This window comes from Microtus ochrogaster, unplaced genomic scaffold (genome assembly GCF_000317375.1).
Source record: "Microtus ochrogaster isolate Prairie Vole_2 unplaced genomic scaffold, MicOch1.0 UNK1, whole genome shotgun sequence".
In the NCBI taxonomy this organism is placed as follows: Eukaryota; Metazoa; Chordata; class Mammalia; order Rodentia; family Cricetidae; genus Microtus; species Microtus ochrogaster.
Genome location: NW_004949099.1, coordinates 24,221,142 through 24,240,090, shown reverse-complemented (window position 1 = coordinate 24,240,090; position 18,949 = coordinate 24,221,142).

Below are 18,949 nucleotides of genomic sequence, written 5' to 3'. Positions count from 1 at the left end.
GTCAGGGAGAAGCTATGTAGTCCTTCTAGAGCCAGATGGAATTTTACTTTGTAAGCTACTGCCACATGGCTATACACAGATTACTAGAAATGGGTTAAATTAATAGGTAAGAGTTAGCCAATAAGAATCTAGAGCTAATGGGCCAAGCAGTAGTTTGAACAATATAGTTTCTGTGTGGTCATTTTGGTTCTAGGCAGCCGGATGAACACGAGGCCTTCTACAACAGAAAAGTTGAAGCTGATAGGAGATGGAACATTCATTGAGGAACCAAAAAGTGATTATATATTGCTTTCTGTGAAGCTTATATTCATCCCATTTTTACTAGTGTGTAAGTTGATATTTTTTTTCTGAAATAGTATTGCCAAAGAAAAACAATTAAACAAAACTCTCAGAGGTCATCCGCTATTTTCTAGCAATAAGTCAAACAAATTTTTGAAGGAGAAATCAGAAAAAAAAAAAACTTAAGCAAAACCAAAACCACCATTGCTAAATGGTAAGGTAATATCACTTAAAGATTAACCTATATCCAAATTTCATTAGCATATTACAAATACTAGTTTCTTAATTTAACTGTCCAAATGTAAGAAAGTATTTAGACTATTATACATAGAATAAAAGACTCAAAATTATTCTCAGCTCTAAAAATCTCTTTTTTATCTTAACCATTTTAGATGAAATGAGGCAGAATGCAAGTAATTAAAAGATCAAAAAGAAATGAAGCAAAGAAAAAAGAAAAAAAAAACAATGAAAGCAAAAAGAAATACACTTAAAACATGAAAACAACTTCTCTTAATTCCTAAATGGAAACACAATTATTTTCCCATTTGCAATGATAAAACTAACATATATACTCACTCTTTCAGGCAAGTCCTGGAACAAAAATCAGGCATTTTTTATGGACTGTGAAAGTTTTGCAAAATGATGAAGCTTTGTTATTTGTTTTAGTTCTACATGTCTCATACCCTGACCTATGTTCCTCAGCTACCCCTTTCTAAATCTCTGAAAGACTTCTGGAACATTCTTACTAATTAGTAGCTCCAAATAATAATGGTGATAAAAACCTCTATAAGCTATGATCAGGGGGAGATGGAATGGAGGTTCTTCTGGAATTGGTTAACTTCAATTTAAAAAAAATACTCATTTTATCAGAGTGGACTATTCATTTTATCAGAGCTTCATGTTATAAATCCCCTTTGGACCAAAGAGTCTTTTCACTCAAAAAAATACTAGGATTCTTTGATTCAGAAACAGGAGTCCCAGGAGTCCTGTTTATAACATTGATGTTATATATATTGATGTAATCCTATGATGTTATATATATATTGATGTAATCCTATGATGATTGATGATTTCATTGGGGTAGTGTAACAAAGTAAACCTGATCACGTCTACAACCTCAACAGTGGTGATCCCCTTAGCTAAATGAGGAGATTTTGGAACTAGGACTGGAGAAGACAGACACCTGAATGTTAATGAGCAACAGTAGGAAAACAGGGACGATACCAAGATACTATCTTGAATTCGTTCTATATGTCCTCAGAGAAAGACTAAGCATAAGTATGAGCAAGTGAGGAGCTGCATAGACTGAACTGCATGCTCAAAACACATGGGGAGTCTTCACTTCAGAAAATCTCTAGGGTTGTAAGTTGAAGTTATATGAACTCAAGGGTGACTATGTCTTCTCCAGACCCGTAAATCTTGTTTTCCTTTAGACTGCTTTCATTTCATATTCATGTTTTCTTTCAATAAAGGGAAGCTTCATTTAAGCTCATAGTTTCGCAGGGATCCGAGATTTTTAATTTTTAAAAAACAGCTTAACAGTATCATGTTTGGATATAAATACTATGGTTCAACTTGCATGAGTCTGATGGAGGTGGGTCTTGTATCTTATCTGTTGCTTTCATTGGTTAACTAATAAAGAAAACTGCTTGACCTGATAAGACAGAAAATTAGGTAGGCAGAGTAGACAGAACAGAATGCTGGGAGAAAGAAGCTGAGTCAGGCAGTCGCCATGATTCTCCCACTCCAGAGAGATGCAGGTTAAGATCTTCCCTGGTAAGCCACCTCGTGGGCTACCCAGATTATTAGAAATTAGATTATCAATATGTAAGAGCTAGCCAATAAGAGGCTGGAACTAATGGGCCAGGCAGTGTTCAAAAGAATACAGTTTCAGTGTAATTATTTCAGGTAAAGCTAGCTGGGTGGTGGGAAGCAGCCTACCGCTCATATTACAACATGAGTCTTAAAAATACCTTAAAATAAAGCTAATCAAAGAAATGAATGGTCTTTACAATAAATATACTTTAAAGTTAAAAATAGGGAAACTAAGGAATACACCAGAAGTTGGACAGTACTGTGATGCTTGCTCATAGACTGGAAAGTAGTCAAATGAAAATGACTATTGGGGCTGGAGATATCTGAGTAGCTTCTGTGTCAACTAGGTCCATGGTTGGTGTAAGAGGTCCTTCTGTCTATGTGTTGCTTTCATTGGTTAATAAGGGAATTGCCTTGGCCTGTTGATAGGACAGAACTTAGGTAGGCAGGGAAGACAGAACTGAATGCTGGAAAGAAGAAGGGTGAATCTGGGGGGACACCATGAAGCCACCAGAGACAGACATGCTGAATCTTTCCCAGTAAGCCACTGCCACGTGGAGATATGCAGATTAATAGAAATGGGTCAAATTAATATAAGAGTTAGCCAATAAGAAACTAGAGCTAATGGGCCAGACAGTGATTTAATTAATACAGTTTCTGTGTGGTTATTTTGGGGCTAAACTAGCTGGACAGCTGGGATAAACAAGCAGGCCCTGCTCCTACACATGGTGACATCAGGGCTTGGGCTGCAGCTGAGGACCATGTATGGGTTCATGACCCTACTGCAGCCAGGGTGAGTGTTGGTGTCTGTGGTTTCTGTTATCACTGGAGGTCATGCCAGTTCTTGGAGTTGTGGCCACTACCTGGGGCAGTGTTGGTGTCTGAGGGCCATGATGCAAGTGGGGTCATGTCTTTTTCAGAAGTCTGTGCTATCACCTGGGGCCATGATGACATTTAGGAATAAGCTCTTGCTGAGGGCCATGTCTAGGTTGAAGGCACTATAGCACCCAGGATCTGAGTTGATGTCTGGGTCTCCTGTTACCACCAAGGGCAATTGCATTTACCCAGGGTCTGGTCAGTCATCTGAAACCCTATTGATGCCCAAGGGTCATGCTGCCACCAGGGCCATACTGACCTGGGTAACTGGTATTGCCTACAGGGCTATGGTGACATCTAGGTCTGTGTTACTACAGGAATACATGGGAATATTGAAATCTGAGGGCTATGCTGGCCTGGCCAGCCCTTCCCTGGCCCTGAGAGAGCTGGTCTTGACCATCGCTTGATACTGAAGCAGAAGAGCTGGCTTTGGCCCTCATAAAAGCTGGGCCCCTCACTACAGAGAGATGGTCCTAGCCCTCACCATCGGCCTGTGAAAGTTGACCATGATGGCATGGGCATAGTAGAACTGGTTATACCTTTCATCTGGGAAGAGCAGTACCAGAAGCTTGGAATAACCAAATCACTTACTATAGCTGCTCTATGACTTAGGCAATTGCAGGATATCTCAGAGGGGTTTGGATGAGTGTCATATGAGAATCAGGTGGCAACTAGTGTTTATATTTTAACCCACCAGAGGCATAGTTTCTGATGGAGAATTAATCCCATCCAGACAAGGTCTGCAGAACCACAGACTCTGAAAACTGTTACTCAATTTTGCTGAAGCTACTTGGTATATTCCCAATCCCTGCATTGTGGTGTGCAATCTCATTTGATGTGCTTATGAAATCTCATGATTGCATTTCAATCTTATAGGCACATGGATCTGTAGGTGGTCAGGTAGATGACTTTTCATTTAGCTATGTAATTTTGATATATAGAATATCTACTGGGGCATGCTTCATAACTGGATCTATTTGTCCCAGAAGGACTGTGGACATTTAAAAGCCTGGTTTTGTGCCTAATGAGTGACTTACCTCACTCTGAGAGACCTCCAATGAGAGAATTTATCCACATGGACAGAAACTTTGCTTTCCACAGCCATATCTTTGTTCTGTTCCCTGAGATACATTAGAAGCAACTAATCTTCCATTTAGCAGGACTTGCAGTCAAGAAAGGACTCTTTCATAAGGATCACATTTGGGACCTTCAAAAATAAAGGAACTTCCAAGCTCAAAGAATTGCCTTAGTTTTATGTGTGTATATAAATTGGAATCTTTACAGAACAAGAGAACAGAACAACAAAAGAAGAATAAGTAAACTGATGCAGAAAAGTATGTAATGAAGAGTTTATTTTGCCCTCAGATCTTCTTAAGATGTTTGCTATGAGCCTTCTTCTGAACCATGAGGAGATGATGAAGCTGGCACTCAAAGATTCCTGATAGGTGAGGGTCCAGTATTAGTGTGCCAGATCTCAGAGGCATTGAACCAGGCAAATACTACTCATTGAAATGAACAATTGTGGGTGGAGCTGATTGGAAAAAAATGTTATATTTCATGGCACACCACATCTCCCAATGCTAGTAGGACAAATGAAAAGATGTTTGAAAGTCAGAAAAGTCTGAGGAGTGAGATGCTATTTTTATTTGGTTAGTTTTTAGACAATTTTGTGGAGTTTTCTTTTGGAGGGATAATTCAGAGTGAGAGGCTGACATGGAGAGAAAGGGAGGTGAGCAAGAATGGAGAGAATGATGTGAAATTTCAAGATAATCAATAAATAATTGTTATTAAAAAAGAATAAAAAATTACTAACCCGCCAAGAGTAACCTACAGATTTAATGTAATGCAAATAAAATCCCCAAGCTATTATTAATAGAAATAGCAAACAGAAATAAAAAAACTTTAAAGTATAGACATAAGCACAAAAGGCCTGATAATGTGAAGGCAAATCTGAGCAAATAGAATAACACTGAAGCCTATGACAAACATGACTTCAAATTACACTACAGGGTCAAATTACTAAAAATAGCATGTTTCAGTCATATAAATGTGCATGTAGATAAATGAAATGCAATAAAAGTCCCAGAGAGAAAGATATACAACTATAGTTATGTATTGTTGTGACAAATATACCAAAAATGCACAAAAGAGAAAAGGCAGGATTTTCATCAAATGGTACTGGAAAACTGGGCATATATATTCAAAAGAGTAAAACCAGATCAATACCTCTCATCCTATACTAATATCAACTCCAAACAGATGAAGGATCTCAAATAAAGGCCCAAAACTCTGAAACTGGTGGCGAAAAATAAAAATAGGGCACACACACAAGCCATAGATATTGGTAAGGACTTTTTGACCAGCACTTTTGGAACTCAAGAAATAGGACCAATTATTGACAAATGATCTTAAACCAAACTACAAAATGAAACTAGAGAGTTTCTAGACAAAGCTAAATAAGAAGGCGAACCCAAAGAAAAACATATAGTTATCCTCCTGGCTATGGGAAGTAGACAAAATTGCCAGGCAAAAAATTGGGATCTTGGGGGGTGGGGTGGGATGGGGGTAAGGGGAGATGGGGAGAGAAGAGTGAGAAGGGGAGGATGGGGGGGAACTTAGGGAACCAGGATGATTGGGATAAAGGAAGGTTGGATAGGGGAGCAGAGAAGCACATATTAGTTAAGGGAGCCAACTTAGGGTTGGCAAAAGACTTGAACCTAGAATGGCTCCCAGGTGCCCAAGGCGATGTCCCCAGTTAGTTCCTTGGGCAGCTGAGGATAGGGAACCTGGGGTGACCCTGTCCTATAGCCATACTGATGAATATCTTGAATATCACCATGGAACCTTCATCTGGCAATGGATGGAGATGGAGGCGGAGACCCACACTGGAGCACCAGACTGAGCTCCCAAGGTCCCAATGAGGAGCCAAATGAGGGAGAACATGGGCAAGGAAGTCAGGACCACGAGGGGTGCACCCACCCACTGAGACAGTGGGGCTGATCTATTGGGAGCTCACCAAGGCCAGCTGGACTGTGACTGAAAAAGCATGGGATAAAACCGGACTCTCTGAACATGGTGAACAATGAGGGCTGATGAGAAGCCAAGGACAATGGCACGGGGTTTTGATCCTACTTCATGTTCTGGCTTTGTGGGAGCCTAGCCAGTTTGGATGTTCACCTTCCTGGACATGGACGGAGGCGGGAGGACCTTGGACTTTCCCCAGGGCAGGGAACCCTGACTGCTCTTTGGACTGGAGAGGGAGGGGGAGAGGAGTGGGGGGAGTAGGAGATGGGCGGGAGGAAGGGGAGGGAGGTGGGAGGCTGGGAGGAGGCAGAAACTTTTTTTTTCTCAATAAAAAGTTAAAAAAAAAGAGTTTCTAGACAGCAAAGAAAAGACACATGGGCAAAGAAGCAGACTATAGGAAGGGAGAAAACTTTTGCCAGATATATCACAGGGAATTAATGTCTACAATATGCACCTATGTTCTTCATATGACAAAGTTTTGATTTTTATGAAGAATTTAAGTATGTACAAACTAACACTTTTCTAATGCCATGGCTGTTGATTTCTGATTTTCAGATTAAATGCTCCCCAGTGATACATCTATTTCTGCACATTTGTTCTATACTGACATCTCAATGTATATGTCTAAAATAGAGTGTTTGCTTACTAATCCAATCCTAGGTCATTCTAAAAATTGAGCCAAACCAAAAAAAAAAAAAAAAAAAAAAACAACAACAACAAAAAAAAAAACTTCAACAACATTGCCAGAAATCTAGAAAATATTCCTTGCTTTATTTTTCTTATACCATCCCCTTGCTGGTTATATTTGGAATTCATTTGTGTTACTTTATCTTTCTTTGCATCACCTGAGGTCAACCGTTATCTATCTTGGACACCCTGGTGTCTTCTTTATTGCTTTCCATTTTTCTTCTTGTCATTAGACCCCATCATATCTCCTGGAGTATTCATAGCCATGTTTACATGGATAAGGACTGAGGCAGGATGGGAGCAGGATTTCAAGGGCAGAAAGAAGGAAGGAAAAGATGCTACATATTTTAAAATTTGGTCAAAAGTTTTGCCAGTTGAAATTAAGGACTTCAGCATAGTTGGCAATATTGCCAGTGAAAGTTGTCGAGAAATGGGCAATATATCCTTTAATGATTTTAAAATCTAAATAAATCAGGTGTGGGGAAGAAATGGCATTTGCTATTTTTCCAAGTAGACACAAGTCCAGTCTCCAACACCCATGTAGAGTGGTTCACAACTGCCTATAATTCCAGACCATGTGGATCTGATGTCCCCTTCTGTTGTCTACAGGCAATTGCACTTGTGCACATTTCTACACTCTGAAATAGATATCCACCATAAAAGAAACAAATAATCAAAAACCAAACAAACAAACAAACTAGGTAAGGATCTGAATACTTGTAACATAAGTAGGGTCTTGCTCCTTCCCTGAAACTAGTAAACAAGAGGATCAATTTTATTTAGTGGATATTCCAGACTTTCTATATCTCTGTGATCTAAAGATTGTAATTGTGTCACAAAGACTTCAGGAACCACAGTGTGATTCATTTAAATTTCTATGCAATATTTTTTCTTACCCTTTTTTTAATTAAAAATTTCTGCCTCCTCCCCACCTCCCTTTTTCCTCCCCCTCCCCCACTCCCCATGCCCCACTCCCCTTCTTCTCCCTCTTCAGTCCAAAGAGCAGTCACCTTTCTATGCAATATTTTTAAATTTCTAACTTCACGTAAGCTGGAATTTTCCTTCATTTTCCAAAACACGGAAAGTATTTTTTTGTACTTTAGTTCCTTGATATTTCATGTCTCCCTCCAAAAGTCCTATTCTGCAGAAATTTTTGGTTCTGTATTTTAGTATTTAATATTCACACAAACACAGTGCCTGCCTCTATTCTCATTCCTTTTCTATTCCCTTCACTTTCCTCAACTTTATATTTTCTCCCCTTTCTCTTTTTTTCTCTTACAACACATGAGGAGTCCATTTACTGCTGCACGCATGTGTATAGACGTGTAATGGAATGTGAAAAATCTTTCAGGGAATCTATCCTTAAAGAAAACTTACTCTTGCCTTCCAGCAGTCATTGATTGCCAATAGACAGAGCTAGGACTTCATGAGCTTCTCCTCATGCGTGATGTAATTTGGCTGACTTTGTTGTTAAAAATCCATAGGAGAGATGGCTCAGTGGTTAAGAGCATTGCCTGCTTTTCCAAAGGTCCTGAGTTCAATTCCCAGCAACCACATGGTGGCTCACAACCATCTGTAATGGGGTCTGGTGCCCTCTTCTGGCCTACAGGCACATAGACAGAATATTGTATACATAATAAGTAAATAAATAAATATAAAAAAATCCATATGCCCCTACCTGGGAATGTGTGAATACCATCAAGGCTGGACCCTGACACTTTGCCTTACACAATTCTGTGCATTCAGTTACCTTTGTGAGTTGATTTTCTTTATCGGATTTTCCATCATTTAGATGTAAGTTTTGTGACTATTCCCCTCTACAGTCCCTGGCCATGGAACATTCCAGTGCTCACTCTGAACCAAATGTTCTGGTTTATTTATTTCATGATTGGTGTATGAGGATCTTCTTTCTATGTGTTGCTCTCATTGGTTGAATAAAGAAAACTGCCTTGGCATTTTGATAGGGCAGCCCTTAGATGGGCATGGTAGAATGAACAGAATTCTGGGAAGAGGAAGGCAGCGTGGCAGACTCCATGGCTCTCCTCTCTGAGACAGATGCTGGTTAGACTCATGCCGGTAAGCCACAGTCAAGTGGCAATACACATTAATGGAGAGTTAAATGGGTTAAACTAATATGTGAGAGTTAGCCAATGAGAGGCTGGAGATAATGGGCCAGGCAGTGTTTAAATAAATACAGTCTCTGTGTTGTTATTTTGGGTGTAAGCTAGCTGGGTGACCGGGAGCAGGGCGGGATGCAGCCCGCTCCTCTTACAACACATGATTCATAACTATTCCACTATTTACATAGATCATCAATTTTTATCTCATACTTTGCATGTACTTCTCTGAATAAAAAATATTGTCTGGTCTGCTCTGTCTTGTGCTCCTGGGATTTTAGCCATAAATATCTTTTTACTAAATAATTGTTGAGTGAATAAAGTAAAGTTAAGAATTACCCAGCATATATCAGAAGCCACCATAAATTATCTCCAACTACCAGGGGTATTACACGATGACTTTCTTCTCAGTTCACGTGACAGTTTGATTTAGGTCAGCAAGCAACTGTTGCTTTCAACATATGTTTACAAAATTTATTTTGATAGTTGATGGATGAGAAAGAAGAGACAGAACATTGTGTGTGTATATAACTTTGTCTTGAATTCTCTAAGAATAAATGTCTCCTATCTCTTACGATCATAATCTAATTTCTGAGACTAGCTACACAGCTCTATCTGAGGGACATGGCAACATCACTCAGCCCTCTGTCTGGCAAGTGCTGGGATTACCAAGTGTTCAGCCCTTCTGCTCCATAAAGCTGCTGCTTATGTTGAACACATTGTACCACTCTTATGTGCTTTGTTATTATATTAGAGAGCTATATTTTGTACTTAGTTTACCATTGGACACAAAAATGATTAATGACAATGATGTAAACATAATAGTTTATGTTGACTGATGAATAACAATGAACATACAAACACACACTGACTCCAGGTATGCTGCTGGCAACAAAGATTTCTGGAATAATCAGTTAACCAAGAACAAGTTTCTTTCTCAAGTGAATCTGCCTAGTAATATATCTGAAGAAATATGTATGGCTGCCTGCATTATTTCCCATTATCAAGTTCTCATGATATCATTACATTTCAAAAGATTAGTAGATTTTTTTTAGGTGAATCATGTTTTTAAGTTCTATAGTCTGGGGAACTAGCATCATGCCTCTAAACTTAATTCAGATCTAGAATACATAAACCTTTTGTTTTTGAATAAACAGCAAAAGATCATATATTCACATTGTGGTAATTATTTGCATGAAAAATAGAGAAGCTTGCAATAAATTGTCTTAGAAATAAAACAAATGAAAATGAAAGTTCTGTAAAACAAAACTGTAAGTTCTATAGACTGAAATATTATTATTTTATATGGTCTAATGTATAAAAACATTTTCAAGGAGTATTGGTTATATTTTAAATAAATCTGATGAAAATGCCAAGTGATCAGTTCACCTGTGCTGTTAAAATTTATTCCAAGGTTCAGACTAAGCAACAGCTACCCCTTACTCCTCAGAACCCAATAACAAAGTTGCAGTGCTGGCAAAGTTCACTAATGGAAACCAGTGAACTTCATGGACTTAATATGAGGTCACATACATGGTTGTGGTCACTCCTCCCTCAACCAGCTGCACCTTAGAAGCTATACCCAATATGGGTGACACCTTTCCCTAGCCATATTGAGCTCCCCTTTAGACACCCCTGAACTCTAAATGCTCAAGCCCCACCCACCACAGGTCATGTGCAGAGTAGGTCAGGTTTAGTTGGATACTCAGGGATGTGTCATATGACCTTCTCTCCTCCTTTATGTCTGTATGTAAACTGTGCACAAGTTCTGCTGGGATGATCTTTTGCAAACATTATATCTGAATTCCCCAATATGGCCACTCCTTGACTCAAAGACCAGATAGTCTGTTACACTTACAATTAGTAATGTACATGAGTTTCATGTTCCTCTTGAACCAAGAAGTATTCCAGGCCCTAAGTTCGACTGTTCTCTAAAATCAGAGGGGTGCCTGTCCATTACAATATTAGCAGCATTTCCCACAAAAGAACACAGTAGTGGTGCTTCTACGAACGGTCTCAACCTTTTAATGATAATTCTGTCTTGCTGGCTTCATGTAACAACTGGCATCATAAATATGAAGGTACCAGAATAAAGCCAATAAAATGTAATTCTCACGTTCATAATTTAAATTCTATGTATTTTCACCACAATAATGATGAGTGTCTCATGCAAGGCTATTTATTGGAAAAACAAGGTAAGTAAGTTTACACAGGAGCCTTTTAAAATCTTGCAATGTGAGGAAGGTCCAAGGCCTTTCTTACTATATCTAGGCTGAGTAAGGTATCTATCTAAAGAGAATAGGTTCCAAAAAAGCCAGTACAAGGAGTAGGGATAAGTCACTGACAGTGTCCCCACAGTCCGCCCCAACCATAAAACGGTCACATTCAGAGGATCTACTTTGATCCTATGCTGTTTCCTTCACTGTCTGCCTGGGGTTGGTGAGCTCTCATTAAGTCAGGTAACTGTTTTAGTGGGTGCCCCGTCATGGTCTTGACCTCATTGCTCATAGTCTCACTCCTCCCACTCTGCAATTGGACTTTGGAAACTCAGTCCAGTATTCTGATGCAGGTCTCTGCCCCTGTTTCCATAAGTTGCTGGATGAAGTTTCTATGGTGATGCTTAAGTTATTCATCAGTGTGACTACAGGGCAAGGCCACTTCGGGTACCCTCTCCTCTATTGCTTGGGGTCTTAGCTAGGGTCATTGTTGTGAATTCTTGGGAGTTTCTCTACTGTCAAGTTTCTTATAATGTGCCTTATCCTCTCTGAGGAGGGATGGAGGATAGAGGGTGGAGTGGGGGGTTAGGTGGAGGGAAGGCTTGTGGGGAGGGAGTGGTAACTGGGATTGGTATGTAAAATGAAAAAAATAGGTTGTTTTCTTTTTAAAATAAATTTTAAAAATCTTGTATTTGTATTCGTTTCTCATGTGCTATATCAATTACCTTTTTTGCTATATTGGTTTTTACTTCTTCATTGCAGGTGAATTCACTAGTGATTTTTTTTATGGTTATGTCCAGATTATGTAAGAAATGCCATTCTAAATTTTAAAAAGCCATTTATTTAATTTGTTTTATGTGAATGTGTTAACTTTGCGCCATTTGTGCACCCTTTATGTATACAGCATTTACTGAAGTCAGAAGAGGTGTGGTACTCACTGGACTGCAGTTATAGGCAATTGTGAGGGTCCATGAAGGTGCTGACAGCTGAACTGTGTCCTCTGTAAGGAGTCAGTAGTGCACTCAAGAGCTACACTATCCCTCCAGCCGGACAATCTAACTGTTCTGTATCACTGTTCCTACTTGGTTTGATGTTTCTTTTTCATTAACATTTAATACATTTTTGGGGGGGGGTTACAAGGATTCCTCACAGTGACCTGGCTTTACACCATCCTAAAACATTGAACATTTTTCTCCATGGGTGCCATTCTTCTATAATTGCCAGTGAGTGTCTATGTAAACTTCTTATGCAGTGTTGATGAATAGTAGGACTCATCTGAAGTTAAAGGGTCTTCCTGTGACCTCAATATAATGTGGGATTGTTTCTTTGTTTATTTTCTGTTTCCTGCCTTCTCTCTCTCTCTCTCTTTCTCTCTCTCTTTCACTCTTTCTCTGTGTCTGTTTTTCTGTCTGTCTCTCTCCACTGACTTTTTTTAAGACTAAAGTTTGTAATTCAACTGAAACTTGAATTTACTCTGTTTCTAATGTTACATTAATAAATTAAGTCCTGTTGAAGAAATTTCTCTGCCAGTGCAAGATTAGTAAAATTTTCTTCCATGCTTCATGCAAAATGTTCTGCTTTTAGCTCTTAAACTCACACATATAATCCGTTCAGTTAGATATTGTAGCTGCGTGTTATAGTGTAAGATTTTTCATGTATTTGTACAAGTAACTCGCTACAAAGCAGTAAGCCTGGTTTGAATTGAATTCTATTGAATTCCATGAATGCTTTGTGGAAAAATTAAAGGAAATTTATGTGATCACTTTTAAAGACTGGAGGAAGGAATATTTTATTTTTTATTTATTTTTTTTTAATTAATTTATTTATTAAAGATTTCTGCCTCCTCCCCGCCACCGCCTCCCCTTTCCCTCCTCCTTCCCCGATCAAGTCCCCCTCCCTCATCAGCTCGAAGAGCAATCAGGGTTCCCTGAGCTGTGGGAAGTCCAAGGACCACCCACCTCCATTCAGGTCTAGTAAGGTGAGCATCCAAAATGCCTAGGCACCCCCAAAGCCAGTACGTCAGTAGGATCAAAAACCCATTGCCATTGTTCTTGAGTTCTCAGTAGTCCTCATTGTCCACTATATTCAGCAAGTCCGGTTTTATCCCATGCTTTTTCAGAACCGGGGCAGCTGGCCTTGGTGAGTTTCCGATAGAACATCCGATGAAAGGAGAAAGAGACAGAGACCCACATTGGAGCACTGGACTGAAATCTCAAGGTCCAAATCAGGAACAGAAGGAGAGAGAGCACGAGCAAGGAACTCAGGACCACGAGGGGTGCACCCACACAAGGAAGGAATATTTTAACACCCATGTTATAAGATTTGCACAGCCCCAATGCCAAACTTAAAAACAGACATTGCAAGAAAAAAAAGATCCAAGTTATTATTAATGTTGGGACAGAATTATTTAACATAATATTAACAAATTAAATTTAACTTTGTTCAAAAAATCTTATGTGATTTTGAAACATGGTTCATAGAAGGCCAATAATATGAAAAATTGTGTAAAACACTGAAATTGAAGAAAAACTGTCTACAAAATCAGCAAGTCACAGAAGCAATAATACAATTAAATATCTAATTATGACTTTTAAAACAAAAATCTTTAAAAATAATCAAGGATGTATCTTCCTCAATCTGATGATAGGAATGTAGCACTAAAACTGCTTTTTTTGTTGTTGATTATGATGACATACTTTTTGCCCTTAAAAGGTAGAAGAAGATAAATGTCCCCATATTTACTACTTCTGTTCAATACAGCAATGAAAGTTCAGATCATTTCAACAGTGTAATATTCAATCACTTTATTTCTCACTACTGGAATGGGACAGAGAATATTGTGTGTGTGAATGCTTGGCCAATGTTGAACACAAAGCAAGAACCATAGCACCAAACTAATATTAAAATTAAATGCAATTCTGTTGAACAAGCAACATGATTTTTGAAGAAATACATTAAACTGATTTGAAAATTATATGAAAATTCAAAAACAAACAAAGGAACCACCTTGAAACAAAAGTGCATTTTGATCACTTGAATTATCAGATTATACTATACCATGATATAGTTTAAAGATAATTTGGATAGGGTAATAGGAGCATAATGAAATAAATTAATTTAGCAAATTAATAGAAAGGCCAGAAATATACTTATATCCACAGTTAAGCAATGTTTGACAATACATCACGGGGTTCCAGTGGGAAAACTATGATACATTTATGAAATAAAGGGAAAACTAGATTTCACTCAGGCAGAAAAGAAAGTATTCATTGATACTAATTCTCCCCCTCTCAAAATTGAACCAACATGTTCCTAAAGGTTGTATTTATTTATTGTAGGCACTAATTTTTATCCTGCCACAGGTATAACCCTTGCTGTTCAAATGAACAACACTCTTTGTGGCAGGTAACTACCTGTCCACTGGATCCAGAGATCAGGGGAATCACAATAGTCACAGAACAGCAGCAAGAAATGTCCTGAGGCAGAACCTACAACTTTGGTAAAACAAAGTATTTAGTCCTGTGTTTTTCAGGCACAAAATCAGTTTTTATTAATTAAAATTTCCTTTCACAATTTTAAGCACGTATGTAATATATTCTAATCACATATCCTAGATCAGTTTATGAGAACTTCTTTTGTTGTTGTTCATTAAGAAAAGGTGTAAGGTTTATGGTAAAAGTTTGGGCAGTGAGTTAATCAAGTGTCTTGCACATATATGTTGTATGATTATGAACACATTTAATTAAACTTAATGAATTAGATTTTTGGCTAGATTAAGATTTATAAAACAGGGAATATACATCCATTTACTCCTTTTTCAGCCTGCATCATTCTCATGCTTTAACCAACAACTGATATTACTGTAGCAAACCTGACACAATAAATGAGCAAGTGCTAGACAGTTAACTAAAAGCCCATATGATATACTATGCTCAGTTTTATAGGTGCTGACAAATTCACAATGTCACAAATCCAGTCCATTGTGGCTGACATTATAGCACTTCTTTAGTAATGCAGGTGGGCTTTATGTTTTTTCTTCCACTTTTTATAAAATAAAGGGCATCAATATCACTTATCCATATTTATGTTATTGTTTGCAGTTACCCACAGTTCATGAATATTCTGCCAAAAAATTAAAATTATTTTTATTATAATTTAAAACTTTTTATGGACTTATTGTTTTAGATTTTTACTATAGTGTTTTGTTAACAAACATCAACATAAGGATTCTTCACTGTGCTAGCTTTTAAATGTTTGATTAGCATTTTAATGGATTTTATTTTGAAACTTACACACACATCTTTGAATGTTTTCTTATTTATACCCCAAAATGCCCTCCTCCGTTTCCCCTCATTTTTCTTTGCTTCAAATTTTAATTTTATATGTATGAGTGTTTTGTCTATTTTTAGGTCTGTGAACTAGTGTCTGAAGAAGCAAAAAGACCATGTTTGTATCCTGTATATCTTATAAACAGTTGGGAGCCACCGTGTGGATGCATGTTCTCTATACTATAAACAAGCATTCTTAACTGCTGAGCCATCTCTCCAGATCCCTTATTTTATAATTTCTAAAAATGTATACTCTAGCTATTAGACATAGTGAACTAATATAGCAGTTACATGTATATTTAAATAGAAACAACATCTTAAATCATATTCTAAGACATTGAAAAATAAAATAAAATTTGAAAGATGTATAATAAAGTAACAAATTTATATTTATAGTCACTAGAGAGAGAAGTGAAAAAGCTATATAAAGCATAATAAATAAACTGAACATTATATTAAACAATAATATACCATGGAAAAAAGTTTCTTATAGGAATACAGGGAAAATCCATTATAGAAAATCAATTACTATAATCCATCAAGTTAATACATGGATGTTAGGACATTGAGTGTTTTCTTCTTGAAAAGACTAAGAATCATTCATAAAATCCAGACTCTATCACTTATTTGACTCAATACAGAATAAAAGAGTTTGTATTTAATCTGTGCAAAACCACTAGAATGGAGCATTTCCAATGCAATGGCATTAAGGTCTGAGTGGTAAACACAAGACACTATTATTCTATTCTAAAGGATTCTGAAATATCCAGCAAGTGAAAAACTGAACATAGCATATAGTATGTTCACACTATACTCACTAATCCTTGATAATACTTGGATGACATGAAGTAAAATAAACGTTTTTAAAAGGCATTTATGGGAGTTGTATCTTTTCTATTGAGTAAAATAAAACACAATCAAAATTGACCACTGCAACACACAATATTTAGATGGAAAATAGAACTTCAAAATTCACAGAATTGAATTAATTACTAAATACTCATACACTATAAAGGAAATAAATTATTTAGAAGATAAACCACAATCCTAAGCAGTATTTTTAATAGGAACTCAATCTCTCCTCAAACATATTTATGAATTAAATTTTTTAATTTGTTAAAATATTAAGAAGATTTTTTTCATGGAGAGAATTTGGTCAATTCAATTTCAAAAAGACTCTGAAAAACTGGCAAATGACAACAGAAAAGAATATGACATTGGTTATTCATTTCTGTTTTCAGACTCTTCTTCCCACCAGGAGTTCATGCTCATTCTCCATAACCCATTACTGAAAATGAGGGAAATGGTGCTTTCCTATATTCTGATTTACTGTTATTATCATTCACAAAAGTCTTCTAGCTCATCAAAACACACCTGTAGCTCAATTCTATGACTAAATATTGTATAAGTCTAAATTTGAGGGGGGTATAACTGATAAAATTTATGAGGAAAGGTACATTTTATTTCCTCCTCTTGTTGTTATCTGTGATAATGACCTGGCAAAACCAACCTAACAAATAATGGGCTTATTATTCTCACAGTTTGAGTGTACAATTCACCATGATGAAAAAGTCAAGGTGGCATGAGATTCAAGCAGCTGCTTACAAGGAGATGTAAGTGAAAATGTTGGCATTCATGTAGAGTCCTCCGTTATATGGAATCTAATACTTAAGCATCAGAAGAGATGAGTCTTCCCACCTAAACAAGCATCACACTCTCACACAGAAGCTAACCTGATCTAAAAATTCCCACATAAATTATCTTCTAGAGAATTCTACATTTTGTCAAATTGACCGTCAACACTAACCATCAAGATAATTGCTAACTTTTATCTTTGTATTTGGATACACTTTTGTATATTTTAGATGATTTAGAAAAAATTAATAGTCTTATATTGTTATATATTTTCAAGGATATAGGAATGGAGATCTACATTCCAAGTACTAATTGTTATAAATTTCCTTTCACTTGAATGCCATAATTCTAGGCACAATCTCTCAAAGAACTCAAATGAAATGAGCTGTGCTTTATAAGAGAAGTTTTACTTGTATAATTCTTTCTGAAAAGAAATCATAATATGCATTTTATATAATCGTTCATGTGTCTGTAAGTCAAAGCATTACACTAATAAATCATTTCTTACATCTGTGGCTTGAACTATCTCAACTGCCCATAGCATTGGTCCCAATCTTGGGTGAAGCAGCACAGTAAAATTATTTACCTAGCTAACATCTTTTCCATGTTTGAAACCAGGCATTCATATCCCTTGGCCTTGGGAGTAAAATATTTATCAAACATTCAACTTTTATCAGTTTGGAAGCTGACATTTATATCTCATATTATCCATAAAGGTAAACTTGCCTCTGGTTTGAAAACTCTTTTCTCCTGATAATTCAAAACTGTAAACTTCATTAGCCAAAAAGGGGGAAATGAGATAATTGCTACCCTTAATACTTGTATGATGATTTATTATCATATTTGTTTGCAATGTGACTCCTTTTAGAGTTTAATTAATCCCACTTAGTGTGTAAGTATCCTATATATCTGCCAACAGGAGTTCAATTTCTAGTAGCTGTTTATTAGCAAGATAATTGGGCTTATTACTTAAGCATGGCTCCTCGTTGGCATTCAGCCCAGATGGGATATTTTATATGTATCATATCCAGAGAAAGAAAGCATATATTTGCACAAAAGCAGATGTTTAAATAACATCAAAAACTTTACAATTTTTAGATCAACACAAGCATCAAAATGAAGTTAGGAGAGTACAGTCAATTAAAAATACATTATGGTCATGAAACAAGGAGTTTCTCTTAACTTGCTAGGTTGTATTTAATATTTTGAAGATTTGAGAGAGTTTATTTGAATATCCAGACCTGTAAACTGCTAAATATTTTTATCAATCTATATTTTGATAATATTTTCAAAAAAATAATTAAAAATTTAGTAAAAAGCTTTCTTATTAAAAACTACCAGGCTCACAATTATATATATATGTATATGTATATATATATATACATATATATATGTATATATATACATATATATATATATGAAGTGACCAATAAAGAAGATGGTAAAGGAACAGACTACAAGTATTAGAAAATATAATTTTAGAAATTAATACTAGAAATCTGACTAATTAGGCATTTAGTATTTTTCTGTTAATTTCATTTCAACAACTTCTGAACAGACTGATGTAAATGTTGAGGTAGATATTTTGGTAGTGGGAATCAGTGACTGTGATATGTGGATATTCATTCATTTAGTTATTTTGTCTCCAAGCATCAACAAACCATACTGATGGCATACACTTTGAGAAGAAGGGATTTGAAAAAGACTGGGTTATGTGTAGATTTAATGGTCAAAGTAAGGGATCACAGGTCTGTAGGGTGCCTTAGCTGGTAAAACCACTTGCCATACAAACCTGAGTTTATTCCATGGAACACATCTAAAGGAAAAAGGAAAAAAAAAACCCTGACCAAATTCTCTTCTGATCATCATAAGTACATCATGACACATTCATTCACACAGGCACACACACACACACACACACACACACACACACACATAAACACACACACACACAGAAATAAAAATTAAGTAA